Source organism: Lepidochelys kempii, chromosome 1, assembly GCF_965140285.1.
Source record: "Lepidochelys kempii isolate rLepKem1 chromosome 1, rLepKem1.hap1, whole genome shotgun sequence".
Taxonomy (NCBI): Eukaryota; Metazoa; Chordata; order Testudines; family Cheloniidae; genus Lepidochelys; species Lepidochelys kempii.
The window spans coordinates 301,014,495-301,034,294 of NC_136380.1; positions in this window are offsets into that span (position 1 = coordinate 301,014,495).

Here is a 19,800-nt window from a genome sequence, read left to right on the forward strand (position 1 = left end):
ACTTTTCATTTTTGAACTTTTCATTCAAACCAACTTTTCTTTCATCTCTTTGTTTTTAATTGCTAAATTTCAAAACAAAATATTTTTAAATGAAAAAGTGAAACATTTCATTCTGAAATGGTCCAAATAAATTGTTTCTAAATGGTCAAAGTGGTTTGTCTGTTTTGAATATTTTTTTTCCTTTGGCCAAAATCATTCAACTGAATATGACCCAAATTCATAAATAGTTTCAGTATCTCCCACTTTCTGGTGAATTTATTATTTGCTGAAAAATTTTCACCCAGCTCTACTTGTATCTTAGATCAGTGCCCACTTAGACGACAGAATTCTTGTGTGACCTTAGACAAGTCATTCAAACTCACTGAGTTTTAGTTCCCCATCTGTAAAATGGGCAAACTACTACGATCTACTTGATGAGCGTGGTGAGGATAAATTAATCAGTGCTTGTGAGGTGCTCAGATGCAACAAAGATGGGAACCATATAAATAAATAGAAATAGTTGACTGATTATTTAGTGAACTACTTTTGGTATTTCTGTTTTAATATTTGGATTACTACTATATGTGATCCAGACACACACCAGTGTGTCCCTAGTAATGTTGCCTGCCTAAAGGACTCTAGAATACTAAGCAATCACTGCCAGTTAAAGAGAAGCTGATGGAGAGAGTGACCATCTACATTTAGAGAAAATAAAGGACATTTCACCCTTTGCAATGCTTACTGATTGACAATAAACCTTCCATCTCATTAAATACCCCTCTTTCTGAGGTGGATGGCAGGAGATCTTACCATCCTGTCATGTGATATGATGATAGTAAAGAGGAAAGACATTTAAGTCTTTAGCCTGTTCCCATGGAAGTTAAAAGCAAAACTCTTATAGATTTCAGTGGTTCAGGATCAAGCCCCTTTTGATCAACTTGATATTAGTTATTTTTGTCAGCCATGTGTAGAGTTTTAAAAAATTTCTTGCCCATCTGAGACTGGAAACAAAAGAGATACCTGTGACAAACTCCAGACAGAAAGAAGTGTTAAACAGTGGACAGAAGAGTTGTCAATGTTATCTAAAACAAAAGTAATTTAGGTCATGTCATTCTTCCTTCTCTCTTCTTCCAGGGGAAGGTCACCTAACACTGTGCCTCAGGAAAGAGTTTCTGTCTCCTTTTGTTTGTACTGCAGATTAAAGTAGCACAGCTAAAAAGAGAAGCTGATGGAATGATGTTGCATGCAAAAGCATAATAGAAAGGGAGTTGAGGGAGAAAAAGTGATCTTGAGAAGGCTGTAGAGGGGTGTTGGGAGGTGCAATTGCCCATACTCTGGGCTCCAGATTGGGGTTTCTAAGTGTAGGGAAGGTAGGAACTCCTTTTCCCTCTGCCAGCAAGGGACAACCAGGGGATGTCTCTTGGATAAGATAAGAGGGCTATTTTAATCTACAAAAATGAATAACTGTGGCAAGATGAGCAGAGCTGGAGAAAGCCCGTGAAATCCTGGCCTCAGCGAAGTGGATGTCAAAAATCCCACTGACTCCAATGGAGGCAGGATTCACCAAGTGGTATGCTGCTCAGGTATTAACAGAGGCTCCTTCACAAATTCTGTGTCAGTCAGAGGCATATATCCCCTGTACTGGTGGCTGAGTGGTTGTTTAGGGAATGGGTCATACTTGCTCTACTTTGCCGGGATAGAGGTCAAGTGGGGGAGTAATACAATGGATGTAAGATAACACAGCTCCAGGCTTCTTTCCACAATCTTAAAACTCTAGGCTATTCCAGGCAGGCAGATGGGCATCGACAGAGAGCGAAGCAGGCTCCAGTACCTATAGGATTCCTTCTCAGCCCAGCAAGTTGGCAGACAGGGGTGGCCTCGGAGATAAAATGTAGCCCTGAATAATGGGTCAGATTACAGCTTGGCTTATGTCCAGCAGGAAAATTCACTTTATTTTATTCAAGTGTCAGCATTTTCCATTGGAGATTTACAGGAGTCATCCTCCTTTCACTCTTCAACCTTCCAGCTACTCCAAGAAGCTGGTAGGTAATACAACTGGTGGTCCAAATAATCAAGACAGATTATCAGGGAGCAGAAATAATTTTAGGTACCTACAGATAGAAGTGGGCATTTTACTGCCTAGCCCTCCCTATCACATGCTCATTTACCTTTGTAGCATAATAATGTTTTGAAAACATGAAATTAGAGTAGCATTTTTTAAGTAAGGCACTTTTAAGATGAGAGAAAATAAAAGTCAACATCAAAAAAGCAAACGAGAAATAGAACAGACGTAATGGAGAAAACAATAACATATTGTATGAAACATATTTGGATAGAAAGGTTTGAGAAATAGGCACTAAGAAATAAATTGAGAAGTATGAAAAGAAAAGGAGATATCACAGAGAACTCATCTGTATTTCATATTTACTGAGTGATTGCATGTCAATAAGAGATATGGTTTGAATTTTACACTTTCATTCCAGGCAATCCTATTTTCACACAACCCACAGCTGATCAATCTGCAGCACCACACAGCTCAGCTAATATTTTTTAATGAAATAAATTATTTTATGGTGTTCTCCATTTTCTCCCAAAACCTCAGCCCCTTGATCTCTATTTTCAAAGTTTTATTTCATTTTCTTTAAAAGTAATGCTTTTGAAAATAATAATGCTCCCCTTGTACATAATGACTTTCATCTAGAATGGTACCAATATTCTCTACAGACTGTGCATGCAGGACTAAATCCTGGAACTACAGCATAGTCCAAGTGGAAGAGGAGTGTTATGGGGATTTACTCAAGGGTTTGGGGACAGGGAAGGAGATGTGTTGCAGTATCCTCCACAGCTAATGTATACCTCCACCAAAAGGGACCTATCTAATAATGGACACATTGGACCTGTACTACTCCTGCTCCCAAGCCCCTCTATGAATGATGTAGCTAGTACCAAAATCCTACCTACCCTCTCTCTCTCTGCAGGAAAACCGTGACAGTTCTGCTTTGTCAATGTCCTTTCACGGACATGGAGGAATGGTCAAGGGTTGGCCATTGAGGATACCTTCAGTTTACACTGAGATATAACAGTCCTGAATTTGAAATGCTACAAAGAAGTGATTGTAAGAGAGAAAGCCAGGAAAAAACTTCTCCTACTGAAATGATTAGGGGAACATTTGTGCACACAATGTAATTACCCAAGTTGTAATTTTGCCAGGATATTGGGCTAAAATCTCCAAAAGCTCTTGCAAAGAGGGCAAATAATCTTAAAAGTATAGACATCAGACATGGGAAGGCCCATGTAATGCCAACAGACCCTGGCAGCTGGTGGGCACGATTGAACCAGGGACCTCTGGAACTTAGTGCATGAGCATCTAAAGCATGAGCTAAAAGCCAACTGGCTGTTAGCTAAGGCTGTAGACCAGACTCATTTAACTCTCTAAGTGGTCTCAGCACCACTACATGGGACAGAACACCCAACCTGAGAGGTGTGTGGGTTACATACTTCCCCTAGCTGAAGACCTGCATCCTGAGCTGCAGAGTCTTCCCAGTTGAAATTCCCGGCAAGCCCCCACTTGTAACACCAACAGACCCCAGTCGTCAGCAGGCGGGATTGAACCTGGGACCTGTGGAGCCTAGTGCATGAGCTGTTACAGCATGAGCTAAAAGCCAACTGGACTCATTTAACTCTCTCTCTCGGTGCCACTACATGGGACAGACCACCACACCCAGGACATGTGTGGATTATCTAATCCATCCTTCAGCTAGTGCACAATTTATTACTACAATAAAATGTTCAACACATATATTTAGGTGATAAGTGCCTTAAATATATACAAGACCAGGGAAGTTCATAGTTTATTGTTTTATCCAATATTCTTATCAAAGTCCCAAGCAAGGGGACTTTCTCCACTGTCTTAGTGAGACTGTTCCCTAGCCTAGTGCATTACAAGTCAGGAGGATTTTTCATGAGGTTTTTTGGTGTTTTTCAGCCCATAATTTTGTACCATTACTCCCATATGTATCTGTGTACCACATTAAATAATTAATCGTCAAATATTTTAAGAGTATTATACTATGTTCCACATTAGCTATTTCTTATACACGTGATATGTACTTTCCTCATAATTCATTCTTTTCAATCCACTGGTAATTTTTATTGTCTTTTGCTGAATACATTCCACTTTGTTAGTACAGAGTGAGGTTTTGTGCTGTGCCCCCAAAAGGTCTGGTTGACCTACAAGTCCATTAGTCTTTGCCATCAAATCCCCGATTAACATCAGTTAATGAAATCATTGCCTGTTTGAAAAAGATCAGCAGGATCAGGCTCCATGGTGAAATAATCTTGAGTTCTTTCTGAAATCATAAATTAGTTGTATGATAAACTGCATGAAATGGAAGATTTGTTTTTGGTTTTAATCTTATACGAATAAATGTAAAATATCTGAAAGGTGCAGACAAAATTGGACACTTTTCACAGCTGAAAAGTTCTGGCTTTTCCTCTGAAACCTAACTTTCTTCTGTGTACTGGACATAAAAATTTAAACTGAATCAGTAAATGAGCCAAATTCAGAATGGGGTGCACAAAGTTGTGTAAATTGGCCCATCTTACACTCACAGTACTCCCTTTAGTATTCCTTAGCCATGCTTTACTTAAGTGTAAGAGTGCATAATTGGGTGAAACACAATGAAGAACCTGAAGGAGCTGTAAATTAAAGTAACCCCTGCCTTACTGTAATCTACCTCTTCTTCCACATCCTCAACATGTAATCTGTGCTGAGTCCTTTGCATATGCGTAGACCAGGTCTAAAGGAGTCTACGTTGATAGTAGGAGGTCTCCTGACATACCATTTCTGAATTTCTGTCAGTGGTTATAAAGGTAATTAATAACCTAAATAGAATACTAAGAGCCAGATTCTACCCTCAGCTACACCTGTGTGACTCTACAACTCCAGTGGGGTTTTGTCAACGGTCGTGAGGGCAGAATTAGGCCAAATAGCTCTAAAATATATCTATCTAGTGTAGAAACGACTAATTAAAAAACTGAAGAAAGGTAACAAAAAATGATATCCCTATTTACCAACAGCATCCTTTTGATTCCATCAAAGATACTGTGCCATAATTTCCTCCCAAATAAAACTTATTAATTATTATTATTAATGTATTTGTAGGGACAAAGGCTGTAGTACTTACCCAGAAAAAATGCCTGGCCCATGGTGATTCAATAATAGTAATTTATTAAAGCATTATTTTCCTGTAGCTGTGTAGCATATTATAATATTAATATAAATTTTATCGATTTACAAATGATAATCTAAAAAGAAATCATAAATCTAGTCCAGAAGAAAGGTTAGTGGAGATAATGTAAACACCTAAAAATCCATGTAGAATCCTATTAAAATCTTTCTCAACATTTTATGATGTCATCTCGAATTGTACAACCCTAAGTTAATTATAACAATAAATAATTCATATAAATATAACACCATTTATCTTGAAAGATCCCAAAGAACTTTGCACATTGTATTTTATATAGGGATCATTCACACACAATTGAAATGCAGTTACCTCTGGGTGCAAAATAACAGCCTTTCTATTCCAGCAATGCTGCATGATCATTATTAAGAGATGAGAAGAATAACTTCTTCAACTGAACCTACAAGGGAAAATTTGGGTAGTGAGGAATTAATTATCTAATTGATTATTATTACCTTGGAATTTGGCCAGGATGTAGTGAGCAACACCTTTTCACTTAAGTTATGACCTTACCTAGCTAATTAACTGTCCAAAAAAGTTGATTATATTTGAAGTTTAAAGTTTTCCAATGTAAAACCCAATATACAACATATTAACCATTACTGATCTCATTCCTGTTAGCGCAATCTTTACTTAGTCCCTAATCCTGTATACTGTGACTTTGATAGGAGCCAGACTGGGCCTACTTGTCCTTATGCAGGCAGCACTCCCACTGAAATCAATGGATGATATGCTTGTATAAAGATTGAAGGATTTGGCTCCTAATCTTTAGAGAAGCAGCAGCCCTGTATATTCATGGGATTAATTCCATCCAAGGCACCATTCTTATGGATTTAATTTTTTTTTCCTTTTACAGAATGGAATTCGCTAGGACTAGATCCACAAAGGGATTTAAGTGTCTGTCTGCCACCTTAGGCACCTAAGTCCAAAATGACAAGTTTCAGAGTAACAGCTGTGTTAGTCTGTATTCGCAAAAAGAAAATGAGTACTTGTGGAACCTTAGAGACTAACCAATTCATTTGAGCATGAGCTTTAGTGAGCTACAGCTCACTTCATCGGATACATCCAATGAAGTGAGCTGTAGTTCACGAAAGCTTGTGCTCAAATAAATTGGTTAGTCTCTAAGGTGCCACAAGTACTCCTTTTCTTTAAGTCCAAAATGTATATCCTCAAAACACCTGCTCAGCTGCCGCCTAACCCTGTAGGGACCTACATTTCCACCAGTATATAGGCACCTATATTTCTTCCAGTGGCATGTGCAAACCTTCCTAAATCCTAATGCCACTGAACTGCTCAGTGCTAGAACCCAGGCATGATTGTCCAGCTGTACTGAAAGAACAGGAGACATTTGATATGGGTTTAATCAGTCTGCAACTTTATTATTAGATGTTTGGGACTACCTGGCAGATAAAAGTACAGTGCAGGTAACCCCATGTTTATTCCATAATTATCCGGGAGGATTCCACCAGCTCCCCCTCTTTTTCCATCCAGGTCCCCCCAGCCAATCCATTGCTAGGACCTTACCATCCATCCCACATTGTAGGAGGGCTAAAGCAGGCTATAAGAAAGGGGGTTTGGCTCCTTCATGTACCATTCATAGGAGCCCCTAAGCCTCCCCACCACCATTCTTTCCTTCAACAAACACCTCCTTTTTAAGTCCTTTTCCAAGCCATCTATCTGGTCACTGTATACCTTTTCTATGGAGTACCTGCACTGGACATCCACCTTAAACTTACAAAATGAGTTGTGACATATAGCCTACTGCCCTTCATGCCACACCTCAACAAAGCCCTACCCTAACCCACTGTGGGGAAGGCAAAAAAACCCAACTCCTCCTAGGCCAGTCTGGTAGGAAGGGAAAAATTCCTTCCCAAAAAAGGGGCAGCCAGTGTAATGCCCACAGCAGGTCTTGGCCAAACCTGGTATTTCAGTGCCTACAGGGGAGGAACGGTGGGTGCTGCCTCAGCCTGCTCCATGTAAAAGGGGGCTTCAGACACAGGGCTGCCCCTTTTAAACTCTCCCACGCATCCGGTTCCCAGGGGATGAGTCAGTGTCGCCATGCTGGCCCCTTGTCTTCTTTTGCAGCAGTTTTCCTCTCATCCTCCCACCCCCCAACCATAAAGCACTGTACCTTTCATTGGCCAGCCAGGCAAATCATCCTCCCGCCTGCTTAAAGGCGTGGTGCAGTCTTACTCAAACTAGCTGTTCTTCCACTTATCTTCCCTGTGGGGATCAATCCAGCAGGTATGATTGGACACAGCTAAGAACATGCCTACCAGATCAGGTTCTGCATAAATCACAGGAGGAGGTAGCAGGGCCATACCCACCCATCCCATACTGCACTAGTTAGTGCATTAATTCATGATTGGGGAGACCTGGTTCAAATCCTCACCTTGCCTGATTCACAGGAAGGAGTTGAAGCCTCCTATCTTCTAGGTGAGTGCCTTGACCACTGGGCTATAGGCTATTCTAGGACCGCTCTCTTAATCTCTCCTGTTCATACTGTTCCACTTTTTAATAAATTACTTAAACATTCAGTGAAGCAAGGACTGGAATCTAGGTCTCCCAGGAGAATGTGCTAATCAGTAGGCTATTGAATCATTCTCAATCTCTCTCTCTGACTCAGTGACTATTTTTAAGTATTCAAGATAGCAAGTAAAGAAAGAAAAACCAAGAAGTCTAGGAAGTGTGTGGATTGCTTGCTAGTAAAAAAAGAAGACAGAAGAAAGCACACATATCGTTCTTCCTTTTATGTGCTTTCTAATAGTGATGGGAAAGTAATTTGAAGTGAATAATTTGACATATTTTTCTACTTTTTATTTTTGAGGCGCATCCCTCAAATGAATTCTTTATTAAAAGTCATTGACCAAATAATTCTTAGGCTGTAGATTGTTCATAAGCATTTCTTTACAAGAATTTGACAGTCAAAAATCAGACTTTGTAAGTTGGTTTTGATTGGACTTGCAGGTCACGTGGGTATATTTCTCTGCCCTGTCTGGCTGAGTGTAATTCAGGTTTGGGAATTCACTTTTCACACTCTGTAATATTCTATAGTATTTGCTTAAAATGCACTATTTTGACAAATATTCTTACCATCAAATGTATCTACTAGAATATGTGCACAATTGTGGAATCACAATCTAATCAAATGTATTTAAAAATATAGATGAATATTTACATAATGTGTTCGCATCATTTACCTAGAGACACTTTAAAGGCTTATTTTTTTTCACAATGAGCTAATTAGTTTTTTTAAATAGCAAACAGTAAATATGAACATAATTATTTATCCATTAATAGCAAAAGATGATCTTCAGCAGCCTTTCTGTACTTTTAAAGAATATTTCCACAAAGAGTGGAGGAAAAATCATTTGGTTTTGATAACACTTTCCATACAGCCCTTTTTAGCTTTCACAAGACACCTCTGGATAGATATAATAATTACACTATTGAGGAGAGATGTAAAACTTCAACAGTACTCTAGAAATAAATGCAATGGTTACAAAATTTCATGTATTCATATTGACTTAGGGCCAAGTGAGTCTTGTGCTTACAGATAATTCTTGTTATCCCATGGAATCAGATAAGGAGCATGTGAGTGTCTGAGCACACTGCACATCATAATGGGCCTGATTCATATACTCAAGTGGGTGCTATGGACTTCTGTTCTGCACCTTTTCGAAGTGATTTAATTAAAATGAAAGATTACACAGCTGCTGAACAGGAGCAGATTTTAGACAAGTACACAGTTCTGCACACAGCAATTAATACAGGCAAAGAGAAGTAACTTTATTGCCACTGATCATATAGTCACATTTTTTTTCAGATGCTTTTGTCCACTAAAATAATGTGGTTGCATTCATGTAATCATTTGGTAGTCTGAATGCCATAACAATTATGCATATATTAAAACAAATATCACTCTAATACATTTATTTTTACCTCTGTACTATTTTTCACACAAAAAATCAGTATAAAGATCAAGCAAGATAATATATACACTGCAGTTAGTCTAATGTACATTGCAAATAAATTTGGCTGTTAAGTTTCTTAATAGGGCATCTTAAGACAGATGCTTTGTTATATACTACATTATATTATATGCTTACATTTGGAAAGAGTATAAATTAAATTTGTGCTTACATTAGTGATAGTATAATAGTATAAATAAAAATATGAGATGAGAATGTGAGGGAAGGAATGAGTATAGAGCATATAGTTGGATTGCTACAACCAGGCACGTATGGGGCCAGATAGTATTGTATTTTGTCCAACTGTATCTGTTAGATATGATTAATGTGTCCATTGTGATTGTCATAGTAGATAAGCCAGCTGAAACAGGAAGGACAATTGTCCTAGAATGATCCTTATGGACACTAGTACAGGTGATTATAAACCATTTCTTAACGCTGATTATTTGAGTACCAGCTCATCCAGTATTCCCACCACATGTAAATTGGCTGAATGCAGAATGTTATATATATGAGCAAACGTTTTAAGAATGGAGAAGAATGGTGGGGGGAGGAAGTTAGTCTGGGAGGTCACAAAACAATGATACATTTCTAATATTTAGAAAAAGAATCAAAATGAGGTAAAGAGCATTACAACTGAAATTGATTGATGGACAGTCATGAAATATGCTTTGGGCTCGCAGATTGGCCAAAACAGCTATTTCTCTGGACCCCAGCTCACCTCCCTGATTAGGGACATCGTCTGGTTGGTCTGGCCATGTCCCCTTATTCACTTGTCCTTCTCCAGCTGTGCAGAGCTGGACGGGTCATCTCATTTCACTGTGCTGGTGCTGTGCAGTACAGTGATTTCAGGGTCAGGTGAAAAGTCGAGAGAAAGAGAGAGATAGGACAAGAGGAAGATATGCAGCAGAAATGAGCACCTGGGGGAGAGGGAAGGATCTCACATGTATCATTTTGGGGTCCCAGCCGATTCAGTGATGATGGTCAAGCATCTGCGCCCCGACAAGGTCTGGTGTCATGGCAACATCCTTCCTGCAGCCATGGTGATGGCAATAGTTCTTAATCTGTTCTCTCCAAAGTCTCTTTATAAGGGCCCCAAACAGGTGATGGGTGAAATAATCCATCTTCTCGTTATTTTGTCCACCAATTAGGCCTAATTTCTAATACACCAATTATGGTTGCTTGATTTCCAGTCCTCTGCTCCTCTTGTTTACCACTCATAATCTTAACACAGTCCTTGAGTGGTAACAGTAGACTCTGTCTCCTTCTAGCATTTTTTCTTAAACAGTTGTATATCACAGATTATCATGACAATTCATGAACCTTTAGCCACTTTTCACCAAATGAGTTTACAATTAGGATAAATCTGTAGGCCCAATTATCACAACAGTGGTCCTTCGCACAGGGGAGAATTACACCTCAAGTGGATTTTGTATAGTGATGCCATACTGCTGAAATGCAAGAAATCAGAACCAGAATATTTGCTTAGTTTTGTTTAAAGAAAAGGAGTACTTGTGGCACCTTAGAGACTAACCAATTTATTTGATCATAAGCTTTCGTAAGCTACAGCTCACTTCACCGGATGCATGCATTCGGCTGCTACTCTGAAACCTGTCATTAGTTTTGTTTAGCAGAGTTGTAACTAATAATGTCTGTCTGACCTAAGCAAAGCCAGGCCCTCTACTCACCTAAAGTGTATGATATATCAGAGTCTCAACCCATTCTGGTTCTACCACTCTCTCTCTAGGTGACCAATATGCATGAGAATTCTTGTGCTTAAAAAAAACAAAGCTATAAGACTCTTGTATTATTTAAGTGATAATCAGGAACTGTACATCATCCCATTTTAATGTGAAATGAGTAACATACCAACTATGTGCCCCATTAAACCATGGTATTTCACAGGTATAATTTAAGAAATGCAAAGATCTTTAATGTGCTGTGCTAATGCTTTTCTATTTATGAGGCCTATATTTCTGGAATCCTGCTCCCACTGGAAAGTGAGCAGTCCTGTACCAACATAGGGCTCTCGAGGAAGAAGAAAGTAGAAAGAAGAAAATCCCTTTGTGCATCAATGGCTCAGTCCTCCTGTCCTCACCGAGACACAATTCCCATTGATGTCAATGAAAACTTTGCTTGGGTAAGTAATGCAGCACTGGGCCCAGCATTATTAACTGCTTGAGGCCCACAGCTGGCACTCTCAAGGTTTGTCCACGCTGCAGTAAAACACCTACAGATGGCCCATGTCAGCTGACTTGGTCTTGCAGTGTTTAGGATACGGAACTATAAATTTGCAATGTAGATGTTTGGTATTGGGCTGGAGCTTGGATGCTGGCACTGTTCCCACTCATGGGTCTGGGCTCCAGCCCAAGCCTGAATGTCCACACTGCAATTGTACAGTCCCGCAGCCCAGCAACTGTGAGCCTGAGTCAGTTGATGGGCCAGCAACAGGTATTTTATTGCAGTGTAGTTATACCCACAGATGCTAACCACTGATGCAAACTGTAGGCATTTAGGATGTGATCCTGCAGTTGGCTAAAGGAATGCACACACATGCAGTTAATTGCAAGATTGAGTGTGTATTTATTCTTAGGTTGATGTAATAATAAACTGTAACATACTTAATATTAGCTGACTATGCAACGTTTAGCAGCATTTTTTCATTGATAAAGCTTGCTTTATTTCCATATATACTGAATGATATCTTCTGTATTATTTCTTGAACTTATTTAACAAATTATTTTACCCCAATGGAGAATCTTTGCATGAAGGCTTTATTTGATCTATTCTTATCAGATTAATTTACTCGCAATAAACTTCCCAGTTTCTCAATCTCTGTTTTGTTTCTTGTGACAAACTATTTAGTTCAAGCAAATCATTGACACCACTCATGCCTGAAATCAAGGCAACAACTACACCTAGAGATCTTATATGGCACCATAATAAATCATCATATTATCTGTATAAATCTCTACTAATGATCTGATTCACAGAGATGGTAGCTCATTCATATAGATTAGACATGAAAACTGGGCCCAGCTGATGGCTCATAAAAGCCATAATCATTATTTAGAGGATCAAAGCCATTAGATCTTACAGTATTTTGTCTATATAAATTGAAACTGCAGCGCTACTCCTTACCATATAATATAATGAATTAAATGAACCTTGTACACAGTGGGCCCAATTCAGTATTTTTCACTCTTCATTATTCGTTGTTTATTATTCATTATTTCCCTGATTAAAAAGAAAATGTGAAATGAACTTTTTACAGATACACTACTTTGGAGGTGGTTATGTGGCTGGGCAGTATCTGACAGAACCACAAAAAACAGTGATTTCTGTAAGAGTGGCTGAGCAAATGAAAGGTATCACAAGGCAAGGACAAGGAAGCATAAGGAAAATCTCTGGATCAAATTCTGCCCTTATTTCCACTCCTCATAAACCTCATTTTGGTACTTGGCCAAAGCTCAGCTGGTGTCAATTAGTCACTGTCCTTTGAAGTCAATGGAGCAATTCTTATTTACACCAAGTGATGATCTGATTCATTTTGGCCCTGTCTGTTTTGTGCCTTCAACAAAACGACACCTAAAGTATCAGCTGTCAACTGTCTGGCATTTTTTTGGGGTGAGGTGGGGGTTGCCCCCCTTTTAGATTTTAGTTACAAATTGTGAGTGGGAAGGGCCCACAATTTTAATTCCAGTCAGTTAATGTTACTTTGTTTGCAACCTCTGGTACAGCTAACAGGTTGTGGAGATATAAGATTAATTGTTTAATTCCATTTGCTCATTGGCCATGCCTGAGGATCACGTTTTTCAATTCCAGTTGGTAATCTGTCTCTTTTTCCAAGTGCCTGACACCTGCCTTTCTACAATGTCATGTCTCTGTTTAAAAGTTTTGTATGATTAAAAATAAAGGAAGAAACCATCTACTTCATCACTCCAGGATGGCGGTTCAAGGCTCACCCCTGCCGTAAAAATCTGTGTTTCTTAGAGATGTTGCTGTTTGCCATACTTTTTTCTATTACACTGAGAACAGGAACACGCAGCCGCTTGTTGTCTCACCATTACAGACAGGAAAAGTTTCCTCTCTTTGCCTTCTTTTACACTTGATTGAAAAACTGATTGCAAAACTGGAAAAATAACAGATTTTCCAGATTTGATTACATGGGGTGGAATTTTACTATGAAAATCTTGCGGGCAAGTTTGCAAACTAAAAAAAAGAGAAATTGAACCTTTTGTTAGTTATATTACTATTTGGTGCTCCATGGAAGGACTCTCAAGCTTTGACCACACTTTAATCCAGGAGGAGGATGTGTCCCGAGAAAGAGACCCTGCCAAATCTTGCCTTAAGGAGTTATCTGGCATGGTGAACCACTTCATCAATCCTGAGTATCTACAGCCTGCAACTGAACCAAGCACCAAATGCTGTGAAGATCAATCATCTTTGCTATATAGATCATGCATATTCATGAAAGTTTCTCAAACAGCATAGATCTGTTTCCCCTACAATGGCCAAAAGCCAGACTTCTTGTATTCCCAGAGTTCAGTACATTCACTCCTCAGGAAGCACTGGATACCCTACAGGATCCTACTCAAGACTTGTAAATCTAACCCATGTCCTTCCTCACTGGTGGATGATGGTCATGAACAACTGGTGCCACTCATGACTGAAATAGCCAGTGCTTCATTCAGGAAGGAATCTTCGCTTCCTCCTTTAAACACAAAGTAGTCCAACCAACACTGAAGAATATATTGGTATGGATATATTTGTTCTAGCCAGCTGCCACACAGTATCAAAGCTTCTGTTCCTTAGCAAGCTCATAGAGAAGCTAGCCATGTTACCCCACAAAACAAATTCACAGTACCCCCACAATAGCTCACCTATTATGCCTTCCTGGGTTTACCAGAGGTTCCCTTCAGTTGTCCCATTTATCTGCTCCCCCTGAGAAATTGCCAGAGCTTTGCATGAAACACTTTTAGGAAAAACTTCACAGTACAGCTTAGACCTGCTACCCTTGGAAGGACCCTGGATACAGCCCTCCAATATAATTGATTGACATCCAGGCAGTATTCTTCCAAAACAAAGTATTTTCTTTAGTTAGTGTAACTCATCTTCCCTGACACAATTAATTTTAACATAGATCAAAACATAAACATAAATCCCTTAGCACAATTCTTGAGGTTAAAAGTATCCAAACCGTAAATATATAGTTCAAGCAATACTAAGCGGCTGCATTCTGTATGCGGTGATCAGTCACCTGCAGTTGCTGACAGCAATCTTAAACTTTATACATATGAAGCAATGTAACAGTCACAACCCGAACACACATCTTTATTAACCCAAACATACATACACATACTCATTAATACAGACACATACTCCTATTTCTATCTGTATTTTGCACTAAAGCTAGCAGGCTTACTCTCTGCACTCTTCTCTCCCTCTGCTTTGACAGGGGCCCTTTCTGCTTTGTCCCAGCAGCACTGCTACTGCTGTGACCCTGCAGTTGCTTCTTATGATTCTGTCCTCTGACGACTTCTTCTTCTTCTCCTGCTCCTAATTTTCTTGACTGACTGACTGACTGACCTTTGCCTGCTGACTGCCTGGCTTTTATTCATCCTCCTGGACCTCTCTGCAGTATTAAACATTGTTGCACATGATATACTGCTGTCCTGTCTGAAAAGGTGACAGGTGTCCAGGGAAATGTGCTAAAATGGTTTATGTCCTTCCTGCAGGGATGCATCCAAAGATCAGTGATAAAAAACTGAATCTCCTCCATCAGGATAAATTCTCTCTCTGCTCCTATTCAACATCAACATGCAGCCACTAAGTAAAATGGTAAGATGACATGGACTCAGCTGCCAGAAATATCTATCTATTGATCTATTTCAGGATTTTCTACTACTGCCTATCACCATAGTATCTGGGCATCTTCCATGTAAAATCAATAGTCATAGCGAAGTCACAAATAGGTTTCATAGAGTCTCAGACACTTCCCCCTTTTAGAAATAAAATATCTGCTGGGTACAGTTTTTGGTTTTGATTTTTAAAATTCTATTAATTCTCTCTCTCTCTGGGTTATTTGGCAGGGGCATGAAGGGACATGAAGGGAATGTCAACATTGAGAGTCTCATTCTTATGGTGGAAAGGCTTTTTCAAAGAGGAAGCTTTTGCCATGTTTACTAAAGATGGTTCAATTCTGGATTTACATAATCTCCTCAAAGTTTCTTCTATAGCTGGATTCCCTTGACCAAGAATGCCTTATTCCCAGCACTCATATACTTTACCTTGGGTTTTGAGATCTGTGTTGTCCCAGAGGAGCACAGATGGTGCTTGATAGATCAAAATTCAGTCTTGAATATATATGGGTCTTGATCCATTCATTGCTTTGAAAATGAGGATCAAAGCCTTACACTGGCATCAGAAACTGACTGACAGCCAGCGGGTGGACTTGAGGATGAGCCTATTGTGCTCATGCTGGCCTACGCCATAGAGAAGGTGGCAACCACATTCTGAGGTGGAGCTTGTGCATTGTCTTTACATATACTTTAGACACAGTGACGTATAGTAGTCATCCGGGAAAAGAAAATGTATGGATAACTCTGGCCAGATCTTGGTCCAGGAGGAAGGAACAAAGTTTCCTAGCAAGCTAGATTTGAAAGAAGGTATTTTTTAGATGTTGATCCTACCTGGTCCTCCAAGCTTAGTAAAGAGTCCAAGAGAACCCTGAGGCTTCACACCAATCTGACGAATGGGGACAGTATGCTTTCAATGGAAGATGGAGCTAACATTGCAGCTACTACTTCAAAGTGTTTCCCTTTTCCAACCACCATACCTTCTGTCTTGCCTTGAGCAAGCTGCTCTTCATCCTAGAGCTGATTTCCTGTAGGTGTTCTGACATTTTAGTAAGTGACAGTGATTGCATCAGTTGAGAATGATTGCATCAGTTGAATGTTGTGTCAATATGCAGATGACACACAGTTCTACCTATCCTTCATTACATAAAACCATATCACCACCATCAGATAACCCAGTGCTTGGAAATGAAAAATGGCTGTTTGATGCTTAATCCAAACAATATAGAGGTTATACTGATGAACAGAAGAAATCACTTTGAAGAATTTGCAGCCACAGTGTACTCTCTTTTGGTTGAAGGTACACACCCACAAGTGGTTAATTCTGTCTGTAGTTTAGAAGTGCTCTTGGGTTCCTTGCTGACACTAAGCTCTTACACAGCAGCATCTATGCATAATACTTTCTACCGTCTCTGGTTTGCTTGTAAACTCTCTCCCATCCTGGTGACCAATGCCATGGCCTTGGTTATAAACACCTTTGTCATCTCCCAGCTGGACTACAGCAATACAATATATCTGGACATAAATCCAGATATATTAGCCTTTAGGAAACTCTAATTCATACAGAATGTTGCAATGCTTCTTCTCAGCAGTGCAAGTTACCCCAAGCCTATCAGCCCTGCCCTACCCTCTCTGCACTGACTTCCTATATAGTATTTAGTCAAATTCAAGGTCTCAGTCTTAGTCTTAATGGTGCTCAATGGCCTGGACCAAGGATATCTAAAGATTAACTAAAGCTTTGGGATGAAGTCAGTGGTCAGCAATTCCGGTCCTCTGGCACAGTAGAACCTTCTACCATCAGGATAAAGCTCGTCTGTGCAGAAGACAGAGACATGGAGGGGCTGGCCCAAGACAGTGGAATTCCCACAAGAATGGAAAACTACCACCTTCCACTCCAAGTGCAAAGTGCAGTTCTTCGGTTTTGCCTTCTCTAACACAAACATGCAGCAGTGTATACATTTGCTAAGCAAATAAAACAAGACATAACAAAATAAAACAAAAAATCTCTACAAAAACCAAACACTCCACTACACAGACAATTCTCTCCCTAGGGAGAGGGTGAGAGAAATATATGACAGATGTTAGCCATATTGCTTAATGCACTGTTGGAAAGTGCTCATATACTGTGGTGATGAGAGTGGCATAAGAACCTCTGTAGAATAGAATAGAATAGAAAGCTGAGCCCAGGGTGAATTTTTCTGTCTTAATGGTCTACCCTTGGCCCTGTGATCAAGGACAATTTCCACTTTTATTAAAGTGGCTTTCCACAATTCTCTTTCAGCATGGGTGTTGCCTTCCATTCCACAGGCTGAATTCTTCTCTCACATCTACACAGTATATTTCAGTTCCAGTACTCTAAGCACCCTAACATAAATTTGCAACATGTCGGGTTCTACATATATATGTTAGAAAGAGCATGTATAGGAGGGTTGTAGAATAGAGTTGGGTAAACTCAAGATAATTTTGCCCCATATCTGTTTTGTTTTTATCAACATGCTCTCCTCCTTACTGCTCTAAAGGGTTAATATGCCTTGCTGCCAAACATCTGATAAACTTCAAAAGTAAACACAACAAAAGGAGTAGTTCTAGTGATAACTATTGAATAGCAATACAGATAGGACACTGGCACCAAATCAACTTGACATTAATAAACTGTCAACACATATTTTTGCTCATCTGCCTTTTTAACTTTAATGATTAGAAATACCATTTATTGATTCATAATCTTCTAATTGAGCCTGTTTCTCTTCTCACTACTACTGTTTTTACACTTGTTTCAATAGAGTTACTCTTGATACTTAGCAGTATAATTTAGAGAGAATCAGGCCCACTATTTTTGCTCTTACAAATCCCCGTGGTTCAAACAGGAGAATATAGAGAAAAGGTCTGGCTAGGGGGCATAGACAGAGCAGGACATTTTTAAATGTGTTTATTAAATTTCAAAGGGAGCCTAGGTGTTGGAATCCTACAGTTTAGGCTGGGGTGGGCGAGGCGAAAAGTTGAGTGTTATTTTTTTTTAACCTATCACTTTAAAATATGCTGATTCCCACTTTGACATACTGTGCCTATAAAAAGACTGGGTATATTTTAGATTAACAGTATGTATCTTTAATTATACTCTCTTTAGTTAACAGCTTTGAGAATTTTATTTTATTAAAGAGCTTTTGCTCACCAGGCAGGTTTTTTCTAAGCTCCTACAGCTCTGCTTCATAGCAGATACCAATGTCACATCAATCCCTATGGGATTCTTGGATGCAGCTATACTACGCGCTCTCCCACAGAGATTTGCAATATTATAGTTTAGTGCTTATATTCAAGTTTTCTTCTCACTGTAAAATGTTCAGGTCTTTACTACTCTACATTACTGTACATCAGTTGATGGCCAGCTGGGCTATTTTTCAGATGAAATAGACTTAGCTCCAATGTAAAATACTGAATCCAAGAAGTCATAATCCCCAGTAAAGTTGAGCTTCAAACAAACATTTCCGTATAGCTAATTATTGTTAATATTATGATGTTCTTGTTCTGGTGTGCTACAGTTCTCAGTTATCAAGTGGTAATAAACTTAAAAGCCATCAAAACTCATGAAAGATGATCCTTGATGTTGCACATCAGACTGCAACAAAGATAGCTAGAATAATTTATCTTTATTTCCATAACAGTGCTGGGCTTGTCTAAGGTCAGAAATCACATAGAACATGGTCATTGAGAGCATCTGTTCTCATCGGTGCACCCTATCCCAATCACAGTCAGAGACCTTCTTTCATATTTTCAAACTTTTACCTTTCAGAATTTAATAGTCCTTTTTTTTTCATTTTGGGCTTCATTTAAAAAGTATTCTGATGAAATCATTCAGCTCAGCAGACAAAAAAATCAAACTGATACCCAAAGCCCTTTTCATCATCATTTCACATCATTATACAAGTGAAAATGGTTGAACAACAAAAGAAGGCATGCTTTATTCCACCATTATTGGCCCAGCCTGCTGAAAATATGTAGAGCTTTCTGAGGCATACAAGTCCCAGGAGACCACATAGGGGCTGTGCTGTGAGCTAACTCCCAGGAGACAAGCTTTGTGTGTGGAAATGCCAGGGTTGCTCAAGGAAAAGGGAATAGACAGAAATTATTCCAGATGTGCAGGAAGAAAGACAAGACACAAGGGATGTGGTCTGATTAGGCCTTAACTTAATTCATAAGGGAACCATCTGACAATAATTTGTACGATTCATTTATCCTTCTTTCCATAATCTGTTCAGCCTGATGGACAGCTGCCTTCAGCCCCTTCTGTTGCATGGAAACCAATGGGCTTCCACACAACTCTTGGCTCCTCCTTCCAAACCATGAGAAGCTGGCTCTTCTGATGGGCAAAACAGGGTGGGGAAGAGGAAACTCCTCTAAAAGGAGCAACAGAAGTTCATGAAAACCTTATGCAATAACATGCCTGTAATGATATACTGTCCCTTTAAGACCAAGGGGTAAAGTCTCCAGATTCTTCACTACAAATGTGAATATGGAGAACAAAGGAAACAACTACTGAGACAGTGGAAGTAGTTGCAAAGTAGCAGATGGTGGACTGAGGCTGCTAATTCTAGCTAGGATTTGAAAGTAGAGCCCTGAAGAGGGAACAAGGACAGGCTCCCCTGTCTCTCTCACTCATCCAGAAGGAATCCTGGGAAAGAGGGCAGGATATAAACTGCCTTCAATAGAGGAAATACTGTGGAGGGAGTTAGAGGGTCTTGGGTA